Source organism: Cervus canadensis, chromosome 3 (genome assembly GCF_019320065.1).
Source record: "Cervus canadensis isolate Bull #8, Minnesota chromosome 3, ASM1932006v1, whole genome shotgun sequence".
Taxonomy (NCBI): Eukaryota; Metazoa; Chordata; class Mammalia; order Artiodactyla; family Cervidae; genus Cervus; species Cervus canadensis.
Window position 1 is genome coordinate 36,162,953 of NC_057388.1, and position 26,734 is coordinate 36,189,686.

The 26,734-nt window shown below is 38.4% G+C and overlaps 1 protein-coding gene across 8 annotated transcripts in view; it reads left to right on the forward strand.

Moving 5' to 3' along the window:
- CACNA2D1 (calcium voltage-gated channel auxiliary subunit alpha2delta 1) overlaps positions 1–26,734 on the forward strand; it is a 508,655-nt gene that overhangs the window by 389,200 nt on the left and 92,721 nt on the right. The gene's annotated exons all lie outside the window — the stretch shown is intronic.

Below are 26,734 nucleotides of genomic sequence, written 5' to 3' on the forward strand. Positions count from 1 at the left end.
CCATAGATTGAGAAGATCCCCTGGAGAAGGGACAGGCTACCCACTCCAGTATTCTGGCCTGGGGAATTCCATGGATTGTGTAGTCTATGGGGTTGCAAAGAGTCGGACACAACTGAGAGACTTTCACACACAAGGGTAACATAAATAAAACTCAAGATCTGTGTGGCAAGATGGCTTTAAAATTACCTAGTCGGTAATATAACACTCTGGGTAATATACTGGAAATATTTCATGGTTTAAATACTCCCACTATACAAGGAACCCTGCACACCTCTTTTGAGACTTATTTCATCTGACCCCAGAGGAGTGTCTTCAATACAGTAAGGGAGGATCTGGTCTATTAGTTTTCTAAGGCTACTTAACCAGAATAACACAGAATGGGTGCCTTAAACTGAAGAAATTTTTCTCTCACAGTTCTGGAGGGTGGAAGTCCAAGATCATGGTGCCAGCAGGGTCAGTTTCTCCTGAGGCCACTTTCTTGGCTTGCAAACTGCTGCCCTCTTGCTGCCATTCGCTTTGGTCATCCCTCTGTGCAGACTGATTTCTCTTCTCCTTATGAGGACACCAGTGATATTGGTGTCATATGCTCTTACCCTGATGGTCTCATTTTTTTTTCCATGTGTCCCCTCCCTCTTTTTTAAAAATTTATTTGTTCTTTAACTTAAGGATGATTGCTTTACAGAATTTTGTTGTTTTCTCTCACCTCATAGAAAAAATTACCTATGTTTACTGTTACATTTTGGAGATAGTAGGGTTTAGGACTTCAACATAGGAATTTGAGGGGGAGACAGTTCAGCTCGTAACACCTAGGAACTGCCCTCTATGCCCAGTTCTTTCTATGTCTTATCTGAACATTTAGCGTCCTTTAGCTTATCCAAGAAAGTATTATTCATTCAGTCATGTCCAACTCTTTGAGACCCCATGGACTGTAGCCCGCTAGGGTCCTCTGTCCATAGAATTCTCCAGGCAAGAATACTGGATTGTATAGCGATTCCCTTCTCCAGACGACCTTCCCAATCTAGGAATCGAAACCAGGTTTCCTGCATTGTAGGCAGATTCTTTACCTTCTGAGCGACCAGGGAAACCCTAGCTTGTTTATATCCTTGATATTGTTAGTAAAGTTTGATACTGCATAAGAGCTCTGATTAATGTTAGTCTGATTTTATAAACTGGCTCTGGGTGTTAGCTCATAACATATTCAGCATTTGTGTACAAGTAAAATGTAATGATTGGTCTCTGAAATAAATTGATTAGAGAAGGTAATCAATTAGTTTAATTTGCACATAAACATCTTTATTACAACTGCATTGGAAAGATTGTTAACAAAATGTTATGTTTGGCATAGCAAAAGAGGAAATTGTAAAAACATTAAATTCAGTACAGATTTGGCATATCAAATGAAATTTATATAAAACCAGCTGACATTAAATATGATTAATGTCTTAATATGGCTTCTTCCTGATTCTTACTCATGGATTCCAGTGTAAATGGATTCTTTTGTGACATGATCCCAAGAAACACAACCAATTAAAGGAAGTGAGACAAGGAAGGAAGGAAACCAATTAAAGAAATTTAATTTAAAGGAACTCAATCCTACTGAGGAATTCTAGAAGCTTTGTAGTATATGAACTGCTATTCTGCCTCGAGGTCAAGTGAACTAGGGTTTTAGGTGTGTACCAGCATTCCATATGTGCGGAGATAATAGCCTCCAGTCTTAAGAGAGAGAACTGAAACAGAAAGTTGCAGGTGATGGTAGCTAGAAACCTGTCCAGAATCCACTGTATCCAGTTAATAATCCTTAAATGGTGTTTAACATGTCATTCAAGTCAACTGTTTCCTCATTGATTTTTTTTATATGATGATCTAGCCGTTAATGAAAGCAGGATCTTAAAGTCCCCTACTATTACTGTATTACAGTCATCTTTCCTTTTGTGTCTGTTGATATTTGCTTTATGTATTTAGGTGTTCCCATATTGTGTATATAGTTATTTACAAGTGCTATGTTCTCTTGTTGAATTGATCCTTTTACCATTTAAAAATTCCTGACAAGGTAACCATTGTTTTTTTATGAGTGGATACAGTCTTGTGCCAGGACGTCAGTGGACTTCATGCCATAGTTCAAAGTATAAACTGCATCTTGATGGACAGCATTTTAATTCAAAGACTGTAATCTCCAAGTTGGAGCTTTCACATATAAGAGACTATCCCAATGTTTTTCTTTTTTCAGACTGGCAATTCCCAAGTGATGCATTATATCATAGACCCAGTGGATTCTGTGGTCATTTGTTTGTTGTTGGACCTCCTTTACCATAAAATAGATTGCTTGATTTGAGGCGAGGTTATGCAACATTCTATAAAGATAACCCTTCATGGTAAATCAGACGGTTAAGAGGATTATTTTAGTGGATGACGAAGTGTAAACAGAAAGAGGAACGCTTAACTGAAAACTGTATCAATAACAAGTAAAACAAAATTGACCTTACCCCATTCCAGAAGGATAAATAAAGACTGGTTATAACCTATTTGATAGCAAGTCATTAAATGTCTTTTTGAAGAGTGATACTGTATTGAATTCTCAGCATTGGATAATTTCCAGTGGGTTGGCCATTCACCAGTGGCAATAGGTATACATGCTAGATGAGAAAGAGCCTATATTTTTAGGTCCCTCTCTCTACCTGGTTATTGCATTTATTTGTGGTTCCTACATACAAAGCCTGAATGACTTCCAGTGGACAAATCCTCCTATCCACCCCATTATTTAGTACCTCCTCTGTGATGAATGTTGTCCGGTGGTGATTGATTTCAAACAGACGTCTGCACATTTGATGCCTGCTCCCATAGATCCATCCTTATGCTTCTTCTCCAGAACTCTTTGTCTAGGGAAGGGCTTCCTGTCTTGTTTCTTCAAGGGCATTGGCCAACCAGCCAAGCCATTTGCCACTGTGCAAGAGTTCCCCTGTTTTCTTATCTCAAGCTGCTTATTCCTTCACAACAAGTTAATGCCCAGGTGGTTTTTGCCTCAAAATCCATCAACATCCATTCCCTGGCATGTTCTCCACATCTGCTGGAGAACATCTCCATCATCACTATCTGCTGATTCATATTAAACAAATATTGCATCTCTTTTGTTGCATATTCTCTTCTTCTGTTACCCTGGAGCAGAGACTATTTTTCCAGGTAAGCCATGTTGACACCTGGTCTATTTGTTGCCTAGAACCGTGAGGAAGATGAACTTAGATCTTGAGGATAGCAGGCTTCATCATGTATGGTCTCTAGCATGGAAAAACTACTACCTTCTATGGGGAAGAGGTATGCCTATTCAGAGGGCATAGGGGAACCTGGAAGTTCAGTGTTCTCAGTCCTATTCACTGGATGTCCCCATTCTCCTCTTAGAGTCCCATCCTGTGCCTATTGGTGTCCTCACCCTTGCATAGAATCCTCCCATGTCTGTGAATGTGGCCTCCTTTATAATTATGTCACTTTCAAAAGCAAATTCTGTGCCTCTTTCTAGTACATGTTGACCTGACATTAGGGGATTAGATTCTCTTTATTGGCTGCTATATGTCTTCTGGCTTTCACACGTTGACCTTAGTTGATAGTCAGCTGATCTGAGGTTATCACTTTTTTTCAGTGATACTGGAGTGGGTTGCCATGCCCTCATCCAGGGGTTATTCCTGACCTATGGATTGAGTCCAAGTCTCTTATGTCTTCTGCATTGGCAGATGGGTTCTTTACCACAAGGGCCTCTTGGGAAGCCCTTAACAACAACTAACCAACCTCAAGTCCCTATGATTACTATTATCATATTTCTCAAATACTTGGTGCCTCTTTTGTGATCTGTATTGTGTTCTAGTCACTGCAGATGAAAGAACACCTCTGAGGGGTTTTACTCTATTTATCACTGATGCACAGCCAGTTACCAGTGGAATATTTGTTGCCACATGGCTGGTGAATTATTTAACTTTGGAATTAAAATTTGGATCATCCCATCCTGATGATCTGTTTCCTAAGATCTCTGCTAGTATCACTTTATATTGACTTTCCTTTGAAATAGTTCATGAGATAGGACTCAAGTACCAGTGGCTGGTATGGAAAGTAATTCTGGGAAAGATTTAGACAAATGTAAGAAGTAAAACCCAAAAAGAAGAGAACTAATACCCAATGGACTACCAAATAAGTTACCACTCAGTGAATAGAGCTAATCCTCGGAGATTCTGAGAACCAATGTAGATTGCATGAATTGAAATTATTCTTTTTTTCTAAGTGGACAATATGTTAGAGCATTTGAAGTTAATGATGGCTCCCAAAGAATGTTAATTTCTTAGTGTTCCCAGGCCACCTTGGCCACAAGCAGAAGGCTCCCAGAAACCTGGTGCAGTTAGATTTGGGATGGCATGTATGGAAATGTGGGTGGGGCACCAGTAGCATCTACTTAAGTTGAAACTTAACAATACTTTTAAAAGTATTTTTTAAAAGACTTCCTGACTAAACAATAGAAATGAATTTGAATGACTTTTATGCTTTCAACATTTAGCCAGCAACTAATGATTCTTTCCTACCTAAAATAAAGAACTTAGATGGAATTGTCATTGACCTTTACTTTTCCTGAAAATATTATAGCTGTCAAATGTGTGTTTCTTTACAGACAGTTGTTAACTAAGTTCTTTTGAAACAAAATTGCAAGATGTTTCCCTGTGATCTGCATGAATCAGGGTAATACAGACTTTACTGATGCATTGACAGCTCTCCTGACAGCTCACAGTAAATCCTTGCTGGGGCACGCTCACATGATGTAGCTTGAATAGGTGTCCGAGCATGTAAGTAAAGTGAATATGTTGCTTTTAAAAAGAATTCTGCATGCATTTGATATGGAGGTAATGTATCTCAATATCTCAGATTAAAACTATGGAAATGTCTCAGTTACATATTCAAAAATAGGGGAGAAGAGTGATATTAAAAGATGTACAATCCAAGCAAGTTCTAAGGTGAATATTGCAAAAAATATTTGAAAGATGAAGTCACAGTGATTTCACACTCTACTCCTAGAGAAATTTATCAGTGGTCTTAGTTGCTCCTATAATGGCTTGTTTGGTTGAGGTTCATTAGTATCATTTACTTTATTTTAGTGGTTTATGGCTATTATTTACCATAAGGAGATACTTTTGTCAACTCTGATTTTTTATTAACTATATATTTTTCTTTGCTTTTTTTATCTGAGAAAAATGATTAGTACATTTTCAGAATTGAAAAGTCACTAAATGATAATAACTTATCATATTATTCCATAGATTTGTTCTTTAGAAAATAAATACAAACAAGATCTAAAGTAGATATTTGTTCATTGTTTATCTAGTATATGTATTAATCCTCAATTTAATCACATCATAGTGGATTATTAGAGTTGATTTTTCTTAACACTGCTCATGATGCAGGGAGTGCTCTATGTGTTTTTAATAGTTACTCATTTGTTCTCTACAACAACCTTGTGAGGGAGATAATATTACTGACCTAAACTTTATAAAGAAATAGAAAATGTAGGTTGCTATTACCAGTGTATTCTCTTGGAAAAACTCTGTTGGCCTTTGCCCTGCTTCATTTTGTACTCCAGGGTCAAATTTGCCTGTTACTCCAGGTATCTCTCGACTTCCTACATTTGCATTCCAGTCCCCTATAATGAAAAGGGTATCCTTTTGGGGTGTTAGTTCTAGAAGGTCTTGTAGGTCTTCATTAGAACCATTCAACTTCAGCTTCTTCAACATTACTGGTTGGGACATAGACTTGGATTACTGTGATATTGAATGGTTTGCCTTGGAAATGAACAGAGATCATTCTGTCGGGGGAGTTTGTAATTTCCTTGGTTCTGTCTTGTCACAACAAAAATTTGAAGCAATGGACAGACCAGTGTTACAGCCCTCAGGCAGACCAGTGTTACAGCTCCGTGTTACAGCTCCATTTTATTTAGAAAATAAAGGAAAATACATCCTTGAGGCATGAGGGCATGCTGACCCAAAAGACGCAAAGAGAAGACAGTCCCCTGGCTCAATTTTGGCTCCTCTTTTTATATGTTTTGTTTTGTTTTTTTAACCCCCTGAGCCTGCACTATGTAAATTGGGCTAGCCAGGAGGGCTGTTTGTTTTACCTGGGGTCCTCACTCAGGTCCTCAGACCTTACTTTGTATTATTTTTCGCGGGCTTGTCCCTTCTTTGTCTTTTAGCCACCACCATTTTGAACTCCTTTTTCCTATTCTAACAACCTAACAATTCTGTCTTTTTGAGACTGCATCCAAATACTGTATTTCAGACTCTTTTTGACTATGAGGGCTACTCCATTTCTTCTAAGGGATTCTTGCCCACAGTAGTAGATATAATGGTCATATGAGTTAAATTCACCCATTTCAGTCCATTTTAGTTCACTGATTCCTAAAATATTGAAGTTCACTCTTGCCAACTCCTGTTTGACCACTTCCAATTTACCTTGATTCATGGACCTAACATTCCAAGTTCCTATGCAGTATTGGATTTTACTTGCATTGGACTTTATTTGCATCACCAGTCACATCCACAACTGGGTGTTGTTTTTACTTTGGCTCCATCTCTTCATTCTTTCTGGAGTTATTTCTCCACTGTTCTCCAGGAGCATATTGGACACCTACCGAGCTGGGGAGTTCATCTTTCAGTGTCCTATCTTTTTGCCTTTTCATACTGTTCATGTGGTTCTCAAGGCAAGAATACTGAAGTGGTTTGCCATTCCCTTCTCCAGTGGACCACATTTTGTCAGAACTCTCCACCATGACCTATCCGTCTTGGGTGGCCCTACACAGCCTGGCTCATAGTTTCACTGGGTTAGACAAGGCTGTGGTCCATGTGATCAGACTGGTTAGTTTTCTGTGATTGTGGTTTTCATTCTGTCTGCCCTCTGATGGAATAAGGATAAGAGGCTTATGGAAGCTTCCCTATGGGAGATACTGACTGAGGGGGAAACCAGGTCTTGTTCTGATGGGTGGGGCCATGCTTGGTAAATCTTTAGTCCAATTTTCTGTTGATGGGCGGGGCTGTGTTCCCTTCCTGTTGTTTGACCTGAGGCCAAACCATGGTGGAGGTAATGAAGATAATGGCGGCCTCCTTCAAAAGGTCCATGCACACACTCACTGCCCCTGACCCTGCAGCAGGGCACCACCAACCCACACTCCTGCTGGGACTCCTGGACACTCACAGGCAGGTCTGGGTCAGCCTCTTCTGGGCTCACTGCTCCTTTCTTCTGTATCCTAGTGCACACAGAGTTTTGTTTGTGCCCTCCGAGAGTCTGTTTCCCAGTCCTGTATAAATTCTGGTGGCTCAATGGTGGGGAATAGCAACCTCCTCCAAGAGGGCTTATGCCTCACCAGATCTGCTACACCCAGAGCCCCTGCCCCTGCGGCAGGCCACTGCTGACCCATACCTCTGCAGGAGATGCTCAAAACACTCAAAGGCAAGTCTGGCTCAGTCTCTGTGTGGTCTCCTGGTGCTCACAAGGTTTTGTTTGTAGTAGCTTTTCTAAGGGAGAAGCCAGGATTGGAGCATAGCCATCTTCATTTATTAGTCTAGATTTATCCACAAAGTTATGTGACTGGATCCTGAAGGAAATTGTAAAATAAGTTTACTAATTTTAGTGCATATTTGATGTATTTAAGTAAAATTCCAAACTATTAGAATTCTTAGAAATTCAAAAGTAGAGTATGATTAGGTTATAAACATGAGAAATGCTTAAGTCTAAATTTGTTATTAACTTTTGATGAAGAAAATTATTTGTTTTGGTAGAGGAATTCTTTTAAGAAATCTGCTCTATTTTGACTTGAAAAAGCATATATGAATTGGATTATTATAATTACAAATAAATACTTAGACATTGTATCTGGATTATACATTTTGCTTAGGTATCTTTTTATAAATTTATTTACTTCCTTTATTATGTGTCCTCTTGTTTCAGTCAAACTACCTAGATTGTTATTTGTGTTTATATAATATTTAATGTCAAAAATATCAACCTCATAATTTAAAAGAAATTCTTCAGTTTTATTAGTTAGGTGAAAATAAAATACCTGAAAGCAATACATATAAAGAGAATTAATTCTTATGCAACATTTTGGTCAAAGGAAAGTAAAATCCTATTTCTGTCTTTAACAAATAGGCCTTTCTCATTAAATAGAAATGTAACAATCTAATGATGTAGAGATTCAACAGGAAATAAAACCTACTAACAGTTATAATCTCCTGGACTCTGTGTGTGTGTATGCACACAGATGTGCCTGTGTATGTTTTTCTTTCTGAAACTATTTGAAAGTCTAAGAAAGAGATATAACTTTTAGCTTTTGTAACTTCAGGGAGGCATAATAATAAGGCACTGAGGAAATGTGGTAGTGATTCTGTAACTTTGACAGTAATCTTCCCACAAAGCCTGCATGCATTTCTCTTCATCCTCATACCTAAGATCATGTCTGCCATCCAGAGTTATGATGCAATCTGCATGAATGCTTTCCCAGTGTTGCCTAGAACCACCAGACAGAAAAATCAAGCAGCTTCTCACCTTTAGGCTTATATATCTAAAGTTTCTTTTTTTTTGAGACCAGTAATTTTTATGCTTCAATCACACATAAGATGTCAAAACAAATATTGCATCATTTCCTAGTGTTTCTGTTATCTCCAGGGCTGTTCTTTGTTACAGAAAGGAAGCCTGCTGTTAGGCAAAGCTTTAATGCACGCATAATGTAGCTGTTTTCTCACTAATCCAGTTATATGCTTTGATAGAAGTAAGTGGTAGATGATAAGAGCAGCAATTCAATCACAGCATGTTCTGATTTACAGGCAAAATTTCAAATGTTGACACAAAGAGGGGAATTTGTTTATGGAAGTGAGCAAGTTTGACATTTTAGGAGTGAAAATACTGCAAGCCAGTGAAGGATGGAAGGAAAATGTAAGCTGATGGTGGGCAATATGTAAAAATTAACAACTGAAGAAGATGGTATTGTGTTTAAAAAAAAAACACATACCTTTTTATTTAAGGACTAGATTGAAATGTTATTTATGATTTAGTAAATCTGTGAGTCAGTTTTCTTGTAGGAAGCTCTCCTAATTTATGGTCATTATAAAATGCTATCTAAATGTTATTTATGATTTAGTAAATCTTTGAGTGAGTTTTCTTATAGGAAGCCCTCCTAATTTATGGTCATTATAAAATGCTATCTAAATGTTATTTATGATTTAGTAAATCTTTGAGTGAGTTTTCTTATAGGAAGCCCTCCTAATTTATGGTCATTATAAAATGCTATCTAAATGTTATTTATGATTTAGTAAATCTTTGAGTGAGTTTTCTTATAGGAAGCCCTCCTAATTTATGGTCATTATAAAATGCTATCTAAATGTTATTTATGATTTAGTAAATCTTTGAGTGAGTTTTCTTATAGGAAGCCCTCCTAATTTATGGTCATTATAAAATGCTATCTTTGATTACTCATCAAAAAAATAATCAAAATCTAATTCCTTATATTTGCTATTAGTTGTACAAGATAGCCTTTTAAAAATAAATAAATAAACTCTACTCTTTGCCCAATTGTAGTCATGAAGCAATAGTTCTGGAGGTGACAATCTGTAAATGCCAGGGCAAAATAAGATGTGAGACCACATAGCCATATTGGAGGCTGGGAAGGGCTGATCATGATGAAAGGATCTGGTAACAGTAGTCACGTTCACCTCTGGTTAAGTGTCCTCTGTCCCAACCTTCTCACAATCCTGCCTCTTAGATGAACTCATAGAATTGCATGGAGATAAAGTTGCCTTCCCCGGTGGCTCAGCTGGTAAAGAATCTGCCAACAATGCAGGAGACCTGGCTTTGATCCTTGGGCTCAGAAGATCCCTGGGAAAAAGAAATGGCAATGCACTCCAGTATTCTTGCTTGAGAAACCCCATGGACAAAGGAGCCTGGTGGGCTATAGTACAGGTGTCACAGAGTCAGACATGACTTAGCGACTAAACCATCACCACCATGTGAGCTTATACAATTAACTTAAGGCTTAAGAGATTAGCTCTTTCCCTTCTCTTTGAAATGGACAGAATCATATTTAACTTGCCAACCTTTGTTGAGCACCAAATGGAATAACATGTAAAGTGCTTTTTTTTATTGTAACCATTATTCCGGTTATTATTTTTGTTATCTTCCAATGCTTTTCTACCAACCATTAGCAGACAGTTCTTTGTGAATATGTCACATTTCTTCAAGTCTGAGCATTAATAAATTTGCTCAGATTTATATACATTATTGGATAAGTACAGATAGAGATGTCTCCCTCCTCAGTAGAGATTTACAATGCCTAGTAATTAAGATATTGTCAATCTGTGGGAAGGAGGGAATGAGTCAGCTGTCAGCAGACCCTAAATAAAATCAGGACTTCTTCATCTTGCGATCCCTTGCCTGAAATACACCTACTGCTTATGCATGACCCCTGGCCCCCTTCCCATTCCTCTGTGGGTATTTAAGATGGCACTCTGGCTATTGGTACTGCGATTGGTATTGCTGTGAGTAATTAGCAGCAGTCTTTGCTCCCTGACCCAAAGAGCTTCCATTTTTCTGCCGGTATCTGTGGAGCTATAGGAGGATTACTCGTTAACTTGCAAGAAGGATAAAATCTCAGTAACTTCCCAGTTCTTGGCTTCACAGTTTAACACCAGCTGATGTCAGAGTGGGGGTTTGTTTAAATATCAAATCAGTGTATATGCAAGAAAGACATGATTTGGATTGTTCACTTTCCTATGTGATTTAAATTTCAGTGTTTTTTTTTTTCTATAATATCCTTAAGTGTTCCTAGACAAGGGCATGATTTTCTTAGATAGGAACCTTCCTTCTCTGCATATGACAATGAGCACATTTGTTGGTTATGGCACAAAACTTAAATTTAAAAGTGATTTCTCCACCCTTACAAAACAAGCCCTTTTTGCCAGGATTCAAGTATAATAAAAGACATTTAGTATGCCAATACAATTATATGACAAATGGATTTTAAGAGAGTGATTTCATTTCATGTCTTTAAAATAGTCATCCATCTAGGAAAGCTTGATGTTGATTCATATCTCATTTACGTCAGTGAACAAGAATATTGTAGTTTATGCCCTTCCTACTTAACGTGAGGTCTCTGGCCAAGCAGCCTGAGTAGCGCCTGCAGCCTGTAAGAAATTCAGAATCTCGAACTCCACCCCGGACTTAAGGAGCCAGAAACTGCATTTAGCTCGTCTCCCAGGTGATTATTAAGCAGTGAGCAAATCAGGGTACTTTAGGGAGGTGCTGTGAGCGAAGTCATTGGATTATTGAGGCATCTGTCTGGGCCTTATTATGACTAATTATGCTTATTGTCTTAGAGTTTGACATCTTTGTAATTAGAATTACTAGTACTATGGAAATCTGTGAATATTTTATTTTATAGCCATTTGCTTTTTGGAGGAAAGTATTAAAAAAGAGCAGAAAGAAGGAGTAGAATTATGTTCATTAGAAGAACCAGTTTTCTCTCTTCTGTACTTGTACTTTTAAGGAAAAAAAAATCTGAATCACTGTGCTGTACACTTATAACTAAGACAATATTGTAAATCAAAATATATCAATTTTTGATACTTATTTTTATTGATTGATTGCTTTACAATGTTGGTTTGATTTCTGTCATACATCAACATGAATTAACCATAGGTATACGTATGTCCCCTCCCTCTTGAATCTTTCTCCCACCTTCCCCCGTCTAGGTTATTGTAGAGCCTCAGTTTGAGTTCCATGAGTCATACACCAAATTCCCATTGGCTGTCTACATATGTTTGTGTCTATGCATCCATGCTACTCTCCATTCATCTCACCCCCTCCCTCACCTCCTCTACCCTTGTCCGTAGGTCAGTTCTCTATGCCTGCCTCCCATTGCTGCTCTTTAAGCAGGTTCATCAGTACCATCCTTCTAGATTCCACGTGCAGTGCTGTGCTTGGTCACTCAGTCGGTCTGACTCTTGCAACCCCATAGACTGTGGCCTGCCAGGCCCCTCTCTCCATGCGATTCTCCAAGCAAGAACACTGGAGTGGGTTGCCATTTCCTCCTCCAGTCCAACTCTTTAGGACCCCATAGACTGCAGCCCTCCAGGCTGCTCTGTCCATGGAATTTTCTAGGCAAGAATACTGGAGTGGGTTGCCATTCCCTTCTCCATCTAGATTCCATATATATGCGTTAATATACTATATTTGTTTTTCTCACTTACATCATTTGTATAATAGGCTCTATGTTCATCGACCTCATTATATCTGACTCAAATGCATTTCTTTTTGTGACTGCATAGTATTCCATTTTATATATGTACTGCAGCTTCCTTATTCATTCATCTGTCGACAGGCAACTAGGTTGCTTTCATGTCCTGGCTATTGTAATTAGTGCTGCAATGAACATCGGGATACATGTCTTTTTTCATTTCTGTTTTTTTTCAGGGTATATGCCTAGAAGTGGTATTGCTGGGTCATATGGTGGTTTTATTCCTAGATTTTTAAGGAATCTCCATCTTCCATAGTGGCTGTATCAATTTATATTCCCACCAGCAGTGTAGGAGGGTTCCCTTTTCTCCACACCCTCTCCAGTATTTGTTGTGTATTTTTTTTTTTTTTTTAATGGCCATTCTTTCTGGTGTGAGGTGATATCTCATTGTAGTTTTGATTTGCATTTCTTTAACAATGAGTGATGTTGACCATTTCTTCATGTGTTTATTAGCCATCTGTATGTCTTCTTTAGAGAAGTGTGTGTTTAGGTCTTCTGCCCACTTTTTGATTGGGTTGTTTGTTTTTCTGGTTTTGAGTTGTGTGAGCTGCTTGTATACTTTGGAAATTAAAATTTTGCTTGTTAAGACAAAAGAAAAAACAAGTGCTTCTTAAATTTTTCTTCATTTAAAAGACATAAAAATTATAGGTTGTGCAGAAAAGACTCTGATAGAAAAGGTAAATTTAGGAATGATAGCAACAGGGCAAGTAATCAAGGTTATTTAGATTTTAGAAAGAGAGAATACCAGAGGATAATTTAATTGCTTTGCAAGTATAAGGAAAGTTTATAAGAAGGTGTTGACAGTATGATAAATATATTTTCCATTAATTACATGATGAACTAAAGATAGTTTTAGGTAATTAGAAGTTAGCTGTATTTGCAGTTTGAAGTAGCAAAGTAATTCTTAAGGTGAGGCAGAAGAAATGCTTTCATTTTGAATTGAACTGTAGTTTTTTAAAAACTATGAGAATTATTGACTTGTTTGTTGAGGCTAGAAGAATTACCAAAAGACTTCACATCCAGTAAGAACAGATGAGCATTTATGAGTGCCATTTTCAAAGTTCAGCTGTACCTCAGAGATATTACAGGTTCAGTTCCAGGCAGCACAATAAAGCAAGTTTCACGAATGTTTTTAGTTACCCAATACATATGAAAGTTATGTTTTCACTATACTGTAGTCTATCAATAATGCAATAGCATTATGTCTAGCAAAACCAAAATACATACTGTAATTAAAAAATACTTTAATGCTAAAATACATTAATCATCATCTGAGCCTTCAGTGAGTTTTAATCTTTTTGCTGATGAAGGGTGTTTCCTTGATGCTGACCGTTGGTTGCCTGATCAGGGTGGTGATTGCTGAAAGTTGGGGTAGCTGGCAATTTCTTAAAATAAGACAAGAGTAAAGTTTTCTAGAGGAAAAATTTATGCATAGATGTCTGAATTTTATAGTAAATTTGAATCAGTGATGAAATAGTTTTGTGTTTTTAAGTGACCAGAGTCATCCTGATTCACTGTTAATATGACATATCTCTGCTCTGTAAACACATTAGGTGCTCTTTCTCATCGTGTTCTTTAGGCAAATCCAACCATCATCACAAAAGCTCTTTTTTCAACTAGGTAAGATGTTCCAGGTAATCAGCTTTATGACCACTAAAATATTAAGCATACTGATCAGCTCTGCATCATGTGTTGGTGAAGAGAAAGTGATAATTTGAGAGAGAACACTTGATATATGATCATTTGGTCATTTCAGTAAAGCTTCATCTGAGAGCTGGCACTCAAATTTCCACAGGGCTATGAAAATATACTTGTGTTAGGAATAATACTGATATGATTATTGTATCTCAAGATACAATATGGGAGAAAGCTGTCCATATTTCTAGTTGGGTGAGTGCTCTGGAATCAGAATTGTACACTTGTTAATTATAAAGCTGTTTGAGAAAAGGCAAATATCAAGGAGAGATGAGCAAGGAAGCTAAATACAAATTAAGTCTAGAGCAAAAGAGTAGCATATGCTTGCTTGAAATTCTTCTAAATGCCTATAATTAGAGAGGTTTAAAAGTTTTCTGTCCCAGAATGTAAATTGAATATATTAAAAAAGATACTTGAAACTTATTCAGAAATTCATTCAACATTTTGACAAAATTTAACAGACTGAATTTTGAGCATGTCATGATTCAAGTTAATGGGAATATTTGAAAATGACAGCATTTATCAAAAATTTTGATGGCCATTGATTTATAATTAGAGGTAAACATAAATTTTGTCTTAATCTTCTCAATATTTTCATATGCTATTGATGCCATTTTCTTTTGGTTATACAACATTTATTATTCATATTCATTTATGTATTTTTTCCCTAATTGATAAAATTAACAGACATAAATGATATGATTTTAGAATTTCAGGGGCTTTCCAAGAGATCTACCAAAGCCTTTTACTTCAGAAAGGAAAAACCTGAAACTCAGAGGGGATAATTAAATAAACCTTGACCTTGGGTACTTATAACAGGCAGAGTGAGTGAGTGATAATCACTCAGTCGTATCCCACTCTTTCCGACCCCACGCATGGACTTTACCCTGCCAGGCTCCTCTGTACATGGAATTTTCCAAGCAAGAATATTGGATTGGGTTTGCCATTTCCTTCTCCAATAACTGGGCTAAACCTGATTTTCCTAAACTGAATTTAAAAATGGTAAATTAAAAAAAAATTTTTTTTCTGTAAGTCAAGGAAACTATAAACGATCAGCCATTATTTGGGGAGAGCAACATCAATTTAAGAACAGGAGTGTTCAAGTCCAGAGTGCTGTTAGCAAAGATTTTTGTGACACCTCTAACCAGGGGAAGGTGACCACACTTTCTTATTTTTGCTAAACAGAGATTAATAATAGAAATTAAAATCGTATTCACAATATTAGCCAAATCTTTGCATTAACTAACATTATTTTTAATAATATATTTAGGGTATGCATTTTACTCTATTTTTATTGAAGTATCATTGATTTAAAATTATTTCTCAATTTTCGGTATATAGCATAGTGATTCAGAATTTTTTACAGACTTTACTTCATTAAAAGTTATTATGAGATAATCCCTGTGCCTTACAATATAGCCCTGTTGCTTGTCTGTTTTATACACTGTAGTATGTGTATCTTACGCCCATACCCCTAGCTTGTCCCTCCCCTTCCATCTTCCCAAGGTAACCACTAGTTTTTTTTTCTATATCTGTAATTCTGTTTTACAATGTACATTTTTTATTTTTTAGATTCCACATAAAACTGATATGTTAAATGTCTCTCTGACTTATATCATTACACATAATATTCTCTAGGTTCATCTTCACTGTTGTAAGTGACAGTTTTTTATTATTTTTAATGACTAATATCCCACTGCTTGTGTACCACGTCTTCCTTATATATTTGCCTATTGATGGACACTTGGATTACTTCCAAATCTTTGCTATGATAAGCAGTGCTACTGTGAACTTGGAGGTGCATGTATCAGTTAGAATTAGTGTTTCTGTTTTTGCTGGATGTAAACCTAGGAGTAGAATTACTGGATCACATGGTAGCTCCTTTTTTAGTTTTTTGAGGAATCTCCACACTGTTTTCCATAGTGGCCACGCCAGTTTATAATTATAATGTTAGCATTGAATGTTACATTGACTGTGCGTTTGTCATAAATAGCCTTTATTATGTTGGGGTATATTCCTTCTGTTACCACTTTGATAAGAGTTTTTATCATGAATGGATGATGGATTTTGTCAAGTGCTTTTTCTGCATCTATTGAGATGGTCATGTGGTTTTGTCTTTGTTTTGTTAATGTGGTACGTCAAATTGTTTTTCATATGTTGAGCCATCGTTGTACCTTAGAATAAATCTAATTTGATCATGGTGTATGATCCTTTCTATGTATTCTTGGATTAAATGTACATTTAAAGTAATTATTGGTAGGTTTATACTTATTGCTGTTTTGTTTTCTGATTGTTTTTGTAGTTCTTTTTCATCTGTTTCTTTTTTTGTTTCTTCCCTTTGGATTGCTAAGTTTCTTTTTTAGTATGATTGTGTTCCTTTTTTAAAAAAATTTTCTGCCTCTATTGGTTTTTGATTTGTGATTATTGTTTGGTTCATATATGTTGACTTATAACTGTATCTAATTGTTTTCAACTGATTGTCATTTAAGTTCAAGCACATTCTAAAAGATCTAAAAAGTATTTTATTCCTGTCCCCTACGTTTTGTTTTTGATGTCATATTTTGCATTTTCATGTTTATCCATTAATTATTGTAGTTATGATTGTTTTAGCGGCTTCCCAGGTGGCGCTAGTGATAGAGAACCTGCCTGCCAATGCAGGAGACATAAGAGACATGGGTTTGGTCCCTGGGTCAGGAAGATCCCCAGGAGGAGGGCATGGGAATCCACTCCTATACTCTTGCCTGGAGAATCCCCATGGACAGAGAAGCCTGGCAGGCTACAGTGCATATGGTCATAAAGAGTTGGACACAACTGAAGCGATTCGGCATGCACACACGTTTGCTTTTGCAATTTTTTTGTCTTTTAATTTTCATATTGGCATATGTAAGTGGTTGATCCTTAGTACTTTCAATACATTTGCATTTCCTGGTAGGATTTTCCCTTTTATATAGATTTTTACTTCTTTTTCATTTAGAGAAGACCCTTTGACATTTCTTTTAGGCTGTGTTTAGTATTGATGGTCTCTTACTTTTTGCTTGTCTGAGAAATTCTTTGTCTCTGCTTCTATTTGAAATTATAATCTTGGGTAGAGTATCTTAGGTTGCAGATTTTTTTCCTTTAACGACTTTGAATGTATCATGCCCTCTATTTTAGCCTGAGAGACCTATGCTTGTCAGCCATAGGTCCCTCAAATACATTTTAGATGCCCTTTTCTGTCTCTTCTCCTTTGGGACCCCTATAATGCGAATATTGGTATACTTATTGTTGTTCCAAAGAGCTGTTAAACTGTTTTCATTTTTGAAATTCTTCTTTTTGCTCTTCTAATTGGATGATTTTCATTATTCACTTATGCATTCTTCTGTATCACTTAGTCTCATACTCATTCCGTACAGTATTTGTTTTCCTTTTTTTCTTTTTCTAGTTATTGGGTTCTTTATTTCTGTTTGGGTCTTTATATTATTTTCTAGATCTCTCTTAAATCTTTCACTGTATTCATCTATTGTTTTCCTTAATAAATTAACATTTTTATTACCAATGCTTTGAATTCTTTATCTCATAAATTGTTTCATTAGTTCTTTTTTTTCAGGGGTTTTCTCTTGCCTTTCCAGTTGAGAGCAGTTCCTCTGCCTTATAATTTGCTTAAATTTCTCTGTCTCTGTGAATTTGAGTGAAACAGTTACCTATTACAGTCTTAAATGTGTGTTCTTATGTGGGTGCAGTCTATCCCTATTCAGACCGCATGTGCTCATTTGGCCTTTCGTGGGAGAGCTGGTTTGATGTGAATGCAAGTGACGTCTTTTTTCAGGATATGCTGGCATCTGTCACCTGTGTAGAGGAGGGGCTACACACAGAGGGGCCAAAGCTGGAGCTGGATGTGAGGCGAGGCTTCCCCCCGCGCAGTGGACATCACTGCCCTCTTGGATGTGGGGTCTGATCCCACCTTGTGGGGCAAAAGCCTTTATGGTCAGGCCTGAGTTGGTTCTGTTCTCTTTAAGTTTGTGTTTTCCCCTCTCCCTAGGGTGGGATCCTTGCCTCAGAGAAGGAGGGGTGCTGAAGCTAGAGGGGGCCCGAGTGACCTCTTGGCTTATCTCGTCTGCAGACAGAGATCTGAGTTGTCTCCTGACAACTCCTGTGTCTGCTCCTTCAGGCACCTGCTCCTGTTTTCTTGCTCTGCTCAGACACAGCCTTGGCTGCAAGTCCCGTTTGTCCCTCACAGCTGATCACAACCCCCAGACTTTGCTGCCCCCACTCTGTTTAGAGACACATCACAGGGCAGGCAGGGCCCGTCTGGGCTCTCGGAGTACTGGGGCATGAGGTGTGATGGAGATGGAGCAGCTGCCGTCAGACACCCAGGCTGCTTCTGAGGCAGTGCTGAGTGAGTGCTGGCAGTGGCTGCCCCACCCGGGGACAGAGTAACCCTTGTGTCCCTGCGCTGAGCCTGCTCGGTCGTGACCACCCTAGATCCAGTGCCCAGCGTGACATAGAGTGAGAGGGGCCAGAGCGTCCTGCCAGCCCGGACTGAGGGGAGCAGCAGGGTGCCTGTGGGAAACCAGCAGCCACTAGAGAAGTCTCTCCACCTTCTCCACCCTGATTTAGGGGCAGGCTAGCTCATGCATGCCCCCCCCGCAAGTGGGGTCCAGGCCTCTCACAGCCCTCCTGTTCATCCCAAAGCCTTCCAACCAGCAAAAGGGTCTCATCTTTCCTGAGTAGGTTGCCAGTATCAGGGCACCCAGCCTATGGCTCTCACCGTTCACTCCCCAGGAGGCTCTCCGCCTATGTAATCTCTTTTCCTTTGAGTCCCTTCCGAGGGGCATAGACCCCTATCCATTACTTGTCTTCCCTTCCTACCCAGTTTCCAGTTAGTTGCAGTGAGAACCATTCTACACATAGATATGTTTTTGATGTGTTTGTAAGGGGAAGTGAAATCCACGTCCTCTTACTCTGTGATCTTGATTGATCTTCTTGATTGATGCCTTGCATTTTAAGAAAGAGATGAGTATCTGAAATAGATGTATACATATAGTGAAATTGATGGAGAATTCTTCCTGGATTGCAAAGTTGATTCTTGTGAAGATACCAAATTGTTCCAAAATTATTGCTAAATGTGGTTTTAATTTGTCAGAAGAGAATTCTGAAGTTCAGGGGAAAAAGTAGCATGACAGAGTATGGCAGCTTACACTCCTGGTATAAGCTGAAAGGGATGAGGCACCACGGAGAAAGCCTCAAGTGTTGGAGTTTGAAGTAGAGTTCTGACCTCGGTTTCTCCGTGACTCAGCACTTCCTTTGACACTCTAAGCCTCATTTCCTCAACTGTACAGTGGAAAGAAACCTCAGCACGCCAGGGCTCCCTGTCCATCACCAACTCCTGGAGTTCACCCAAACTCGTGTCCATTAAGTCGGTGATACCATTCAACCATCTCATCCTCTGTCGTCCCCTTCTCCTCCTGCCTTCAATCTTTCCCAGCGTCAGGGTCTTTTCAAATGAGTCAGCTCTTTGCATCAGGTGGCCAAAGTATTGGAGGTTTAGCTTCAACATCAGTCCTTCCAATGAACACCCAAGACTGATCTCTTTTAGGATGGACTGATTGGATCTCCATGCAGTCCAAGGGACTCTCCAGAGTCTTCTCCAACACAATAGTTCAAAAGCATCAATTCTTCTGCGCTCAGCTTTCTTTATAGTCCAACTCTCAAATCCATACATGACTCCTGGAAAAACCATAACCTTAACTAGACGGACCTTTGTTGACAAAGTAATGTCTCTGCTTTTTAATATGCTGTCTAGGTTGGTCATAACTTTCCTTCCAAGGAGGAAGTGTCTTTTAATTTCATGGCTGAAATCACCATCTGCAGTGATTTTGGAACCCCCCAAAATAAAGTCAGCCACTGTTTCCACTGTTGGCCCATCTGTTTGCCATGAATTGATGGGACCAGATGCCATTATCTTAAATATTGAGCTTTAAGCCAACTTTTTCACTCTCCTCTTTCTCTTTCATCAAGAGGCTCATTAGTTCTTCTTCACTTTCTGCCATAAGGGTGGTGTCATCTGCACAACTGAGGTTATTGATATTTCTCCCAGCAAGCTTGATTCCAGCTTATGCTTCATCCAGCCCAGCATTTTTCATGATGTACTCTGCACATAAGTTAAATAAGCAGGGTGACACTATACAACCTTGACATACTCCTGTTGTTCCATGTCCAGTTCTAACAGTTGCTTCCTGACCTGCATATTGGTTTCTCAAGAGGCAGGTCAGGTGTTCTGGTATTCCATCTCTTACAGAATTTTCCACAGTTTATTGTGAACCACACAGTCAAAGCTTTGGCATAGTCAATAAAGCAGAAATAGATTTTTTTCTGGAAGTATCTTGCTTTTTCAATGATCCAGCGGATGTTGGCAATTTGATCTCTGGTTCCTCTGCCTTTTCTAAATCCAGCTTGAACATCTGGAAGTTCACAGTTCATGTATTGCTGAAGCCTGCCTTGGATAATTTTGAGCATTACTTTACTAGCGTAGGTACATATACATATGGGTAAATGCTATGAGCTATTTTCTCGGATTTTAGGATAACCATTTTGTTTCTTTGTAATATTTAGTGCTGCTGCTGCTGCTAAGTCAGTTCAGTCGTGTCCGACTGTGCGACCCCATAGACAGCAGCCCACCAGGCACCCCCGTCCCTGGGATTCTCCAGGCAAGAACACTGGAGTAGGTTACCATTTCCTGCTCCAATGCATGAAAGTGAAAAGTGAAAGTGAAGTCGCTCAGTCGTGTCTGACTCTTAGGGACCCCATGGACCGCAGCCTACCAGGCTCCTCCATCCATGGAATTTTCCAGGCAAGAGTACTGGAGTGGGGTGCCATTGCCTTCTCCAATAATATTTACTAGTTTCCTACAAAAACTGGAAAAATCAAAATAAAGGGAAAATATTTTGGTAGGAATAAAACAACCTAGATTTTAAAGATCACAGCCTCTGTTCACTTTCTTTTGCTTTTCCTGCATCGCCATCTGGTGTCCAGAATGTGGATAGCTTCTGATACCATAATTTGTAACTGCTGCCTGATGGGCAAAATTTTATGCAGTTTATTTAACTTAGATACTGCATCTAAATTATTTTATATAACATAAATTTGCTATATAAACTATTTATAGTAGTTAACTGTGTAGCTTATTTTACACGTATTTTCTAGTTTTAAAAAATACCCATGTTCCAAAGCAGGCCAGTCTGAATTTGATTTGTTTTTGCTGATTATCTACACAGTGTGAGCCCACAATTTTACACTATATTACTTTTTCATGGAAAAAGAAGAAAGAATTTGAAATACATAGATGAAGTAATTAAAGGCATACTGAGTGATCGACTGTGATTAAATAGGTCACTTTTTCTCTGCAGTTCGAAGTAGAAGAACATCAGTTTTGGGTATATTTTCCCTTTGCTTCTTCAGCATTCCAGAGGAAAACTGCTTGAGCCCACCAACCTCTTCAGGGTGAGCTTTTGTGCTCCCTGAATGTTATTATAGGTGCCATTCCTCAACAGGGTTGCTTTCTAGAAATTTGATGCTTTGATTTGTGTGTATCAGGCAATGACAGCCTTTTAGTGTTTGTATCCTAAATTAATCCAATGCGCCGCAGTGCCTCCTCTCTCAGAAATATTTTGTGGCTCTTTTTCTTATTCAGCATAGGATATCAAAACAAAAAATAGACATTGCCTTTATAAAACCAAGGGTTTAAAATATTTCACTGAGAAATTAACAATTTGTTTGGGCCCTAAAGTATCTTTTAATTTGGTGTGTGTACTTGACTGTGATATTTAATAGGAAAGTTCATTGGGAGCATTGACATTTACTGTTCATGGTTATGCTCAGAGATTGTTTCACGCACTGAACTAATGTTTGAGGGACACTTGTATCATTACACTAATGAACTTTATGTAAAGCTCACTAAACCTGATATTGCTTATATGAATCCGTTTCTTGAGTATAGGCATCCATTCTTATTTCATCATATGGAGTATACTACCGTTTTTACTAAAATACTTTTTAAAACCATAACGTTGCAGTTGATTTAAAATATACTATGTGTTGGGCTCCATGCTGGGTGTTCTGCATACATCTTCATTTGGATATTTTAGTAGTATCTGTTTGGACAAAGTATATTTACAGATGTACACATTCAATAAGATATGGAAAAAAAAATAAGATATGGAGAACTAAAATACATTTTCTACACTTAAAAGCCTTTAGCTCAATAATTGATTGATGTTTGTGCCCTGTTTTCTAATTTTCTTAAACTCCACATATTCATTCAGTAAATATTGTTTTTATGTTTATTGTATACCAACTATATGCATACCTATTACTATGTCAATTACAGTGGTAGGATGGCTGTTTTCTTTCACCATGGCTTTTAATCCAATTGAAAGTTCAATCAGAATATCATACAAAGAAATATAGAATTATAAACATGATGTATTCCATATAAAAGATAGATTTAGGCCTATGAGAACTTTTAATGGGGATATTTGACCTAGTCAAAGAAGATCATGAAAGCCTTTTATAAGGAGAGAATGTTGAGGTAAGTGGACAAGCAAGTGAAGAAAAGTGTAATAAGAGGAAGGAGCAGGGCATATGAAGGAGGAAAACAAAACGATGTCTAAGTTCTGGGGCAGAGAGACACATCCCTCCTGATGCTACCCCAGATGCTCACGTTAATCCACACACCTTCCTGTCTCAGTGTGCTAGCAGATTTTCTCAACACTTCTAGGAAGGAACCTACTTGGTTCAATTTTCTGGGACCAGGAAAGGAATGAGTGTGATGTTAGTTTGGATTTGAGTCTCTGTAGGGTTAATTAGGGCTTTCCTGATAGCTGAGGTGGTAAAGAATCTGCCTGCAATGAAGAGAGACCTGGGTTTGATCCCTGGGTCAAGAAGATCCCCTGGAAAAGGGAATGGGAACCCACTCCAGTATTCTTGCCTGGAGAGTTCCATGGACGGAGGAGCCTGGCAAGGCTACAGTCCATGGGGTCACAAAGTCGGACACGACTGAGCAACTAACACACTTTTTAGGGTTAGTTAAGTGTACATATGTAAAAGAAATATTTTCTTAAAAGATGGCAAAAGCAGGACTCCTTAAGTGTATTTTCAATCACCATGTAGTATTTCAAAGCTTTATGAGTGAGTGATAGTTGTTCAGTCGAAAGAAAGTTGTGCAATTTCAGTTCATGAAAGTAAATCTGTTATTCTTTTTCTATTCTAAAAGCAAGTAAGCCTAAGATATCTGTGAAATATATACTTACCTAAGCTGGAACTTTTCACATTTCTCATCTCTTTCTTTGAGAATAAAATTTGCCATAGGGACTTATACTTTGTAAGTTATTCTTTTCTCTGCATTATTTATGCATTTTTAATTGTGGTATTTCTGTTATACATCACTGAATTTGTACTTAATGAATCAAATTTACATTTAATCAGTTTGTGTTGAAGTGACTTAATGAGATACTTTGCTTTTCTGTGTTAAAAGCAGGTCAAGGTCAACTGAAAGACTCGGGGCAATACATTATTCAATGTTCATTTTTTATATAACTTGTAACTTTATCAAGTTTTATGATTTAACTAAATCATAATAACATTCCCTGTAATAATTTCTAATTAATTCTTTAAGGCCAGACATTTTACTATTGATGTTTTGGCAATCTATTTTTTACTTTTGCTTTATTTTATTTGATTTCACTTTTACTTTCTAATATTGGGATTCTCACTTTCTACTACTTTCAGAACAGAATGTGTAGATTAAGATTATGTCAGATTATCAAATGATGTGAGAAAAAAGGCAGTGCATTACAGATCTGAAGATAATTTTCAGGGACTCCCCTGTTGGTCCAGTGTTTAAGGCTCTACTCTTCCCTGTAAGGGGCACAGGTTTGATACCTGGTCATGGAACAAAGATCCCACATGCTCTGTGGCACAGACAAAATAATAATAATAAAAGATACGGAATTTTCAATGTTTGAATTTATTAAAAACAGAAAACAAGTATATCAGAGCTTTGTCCTCATATATATGATGTATATGAACGTAGCGTTCAAAGTAAAACTGACAAAGAACTGAGTATTTATCTGTGTAGGACATTTTTGTTGTTATTCAGTCACTCAGTCGTGGCCGACTCTTTGGAACCCCATAGACTGCAGCACGCCAGGCTTCCCTGTCCTTCACCATCTCCTGGAGCTTGCTCAAACCCATGTCCATTGAGTCAGTGGTGCCATCCAACCATCCTGTCTTCTGTCAACCCCTTCTCCTCCTGCCTTCAATCTTTCCCAGCATCAGGGTCTTTTCTAATGAGGACATTTTACTTCCTGTTTTATCTATACTCCCTGCAAACCTTCCACCTCTGCCTTTTTACTGATGGCCTTGCCTCATTATCCATTTGTGACAAAAGCCACAAGCAATACTGTCATCTTCCCACAACAAATTTCCATACACCCAGTGTCTGTTTTCAGCCCTCAGCCTCTTTCCTAGAACAATGAAGTGGATACTGTGCATGGTTTCTCAGGGTTGTCCCTCTACAAGCCCTCTGTATCCTGTCCTTCCCCGTCTTCGCAAGAGCTTTGTTTTTCCCCTCTGTTCTGTTTCCCACATCATTTTCTTCCTTTTCTCTTCAATATAAATCCTCTCTTGCTCTGATGACCCTTCACTTTGAAGACTTCCCTTGACCCTAGTTGATCCCCGTAAGGACCACCCTTTTCCTTCTCTGCCTCTCAGTCGAGATGCTCTGAACACTCACCTCTGCACAGGCTAATCCTTCTCACTGTTGTTCGGTGCATTCCATCGTTCCAGTTATGTTCCACCCCGCCTCCAGATGCTGCCTGTGTAACCGGATGAGTTCAGTGGGCTCTTTTAAGTCCTCATCTTTTCTGTCTCTGTACCACAATGTGTTCTACTTGAGACCGTTTTTTTTCCCCCTCTTGTCTCTAACACAGTCCCATCTCCTGATTTCCTTCCTGCCTCCATGGGAACTTACTCCTCCTCAGTTTTCTCAAGGACTCCTCCTCTGTTTCACTTTTATTCACATGGTTTTAAACCAAATTTTTCTGCTGAAGCTTTCCATTTTTTTATATTTAATCAAGACTTCTTTTGAGCCTGTTGCTTTTCACTTGATGATTTCTTGACATTTTCGTTTGTATATCTCACATACCGAAATCTCACCCGCACTTGAACTCTCTGCCTCTCTTCTCTGATCCCCAGGTGTCCCTGAACCCGTCCCTTCTCTGGCCACCCAGATATCCATGTCAGAAACCAGGTGGTCATTCAAGACACCACTCTTTTCTTACTCTCCACCACCATTGCCTAGTGATTCTGTCTCTAAAATAAGTCTTCAATCTCTCTCTTTGACCACTTCCATGAATGACAAAATCCCTTGGTGTAGTAAGCTAGGTTACTGCAGTAGCCTTCCTCTTATTTTTGAACCTTTACATTTTGCTCACCCTAAAACTACTTCCCAAACAGCAGCTTAGGTGAGCTATTAAAGTTCTAGGTTAAATTATTTTACATTTGGCTTAAAACCTTTTGTGACTGGCTGTTCAACAGAAAATATGTTCCTAAATGTTCAGCATTTCCATTAGACGCTGCACAGTCCATCCCTGCCTCCTGCCTGAGGTCATTTTTATGTGACTAAGCTAAACTCTCCATTTTCATGTTTCCCTAAGAGGGTTTTTCTTTTTTTTCCTTTCTGTCACATAAGGGCCTTTTTGCATGTGTTCTATTTGTCTGGAATGTTCTTCCTCTACTGTCTTCAAGGAAATATTTCTTTGGAATCACAGGAAATGCCATTTCTTGGGGAAACTTTCCTCCAACTGCTCACAGTCTGAATTAGAATCCATTATTTCTTAGAGCTTAGTATTATATTGCTTTACAGAACACATCATGATTTATTATAATATTTTGAGAGGGGCTGCATGGATACTTAAAATCCCAGACCCCTGCCACAGTGCTGGTTTGAATCCTGAATCTCTATTTCCTATGTGAGTATGGACAAGTCTTTTAACTATGCTTAAGGTTTCTCATGGATAATAACAACTTAATTGCAGGTCATTTAAAAAGCAGAAATGCTTAATATCTGCAGAGAAAATTGTCAGTGAGCACAAAGCAAGCCTTGTGTCTGTGTGGAGGGCTGACCTCACGTCTGAAGGCAGAGCGCCTGCCCTGGCTCACACCCGGCGCTACGCAGGCTGCCGGTGGGCGTTCCTTCAGAGCCACGGGCGGTGAGGTTCGTCATGTTCGTGTTCAGGGAGGGCCGGCAGAGAAAAAGAATGATATTTGTAAGAATATGTAATCACTATGTAAAATTTATGTTTTGGCTATGATCCACTTTTTTTAATTTATTTTTTAGTTGGAGGGTAACTGCTTTATAGTATTGTGTTGGTTCTGCAGTACAACGCAGATCAGCCATAATTATATATGTATATATATATATATATATTCCCCCCCTCTCTTGAGCCGCCCTCCCCACTCCCACATCTTTGTTTTTGATCTGAGAATATCTTCAATATTTGGTCTGTCCAGCCCCTTTTCGCAAGAATGTTTTCATTATTATTACTATTCTATTGCAGACGTGACAGTCTAGCCCCAAGAGCCTAAGGGGCTTGTACACACAGCAGAGGTAATAAATGATAGGATGATTCCCCCCGTAGCAACTCCCTGGTCTTCTTGCTGAAATCTTATTGTTTCTATCTTTTTGGAAATATCCTG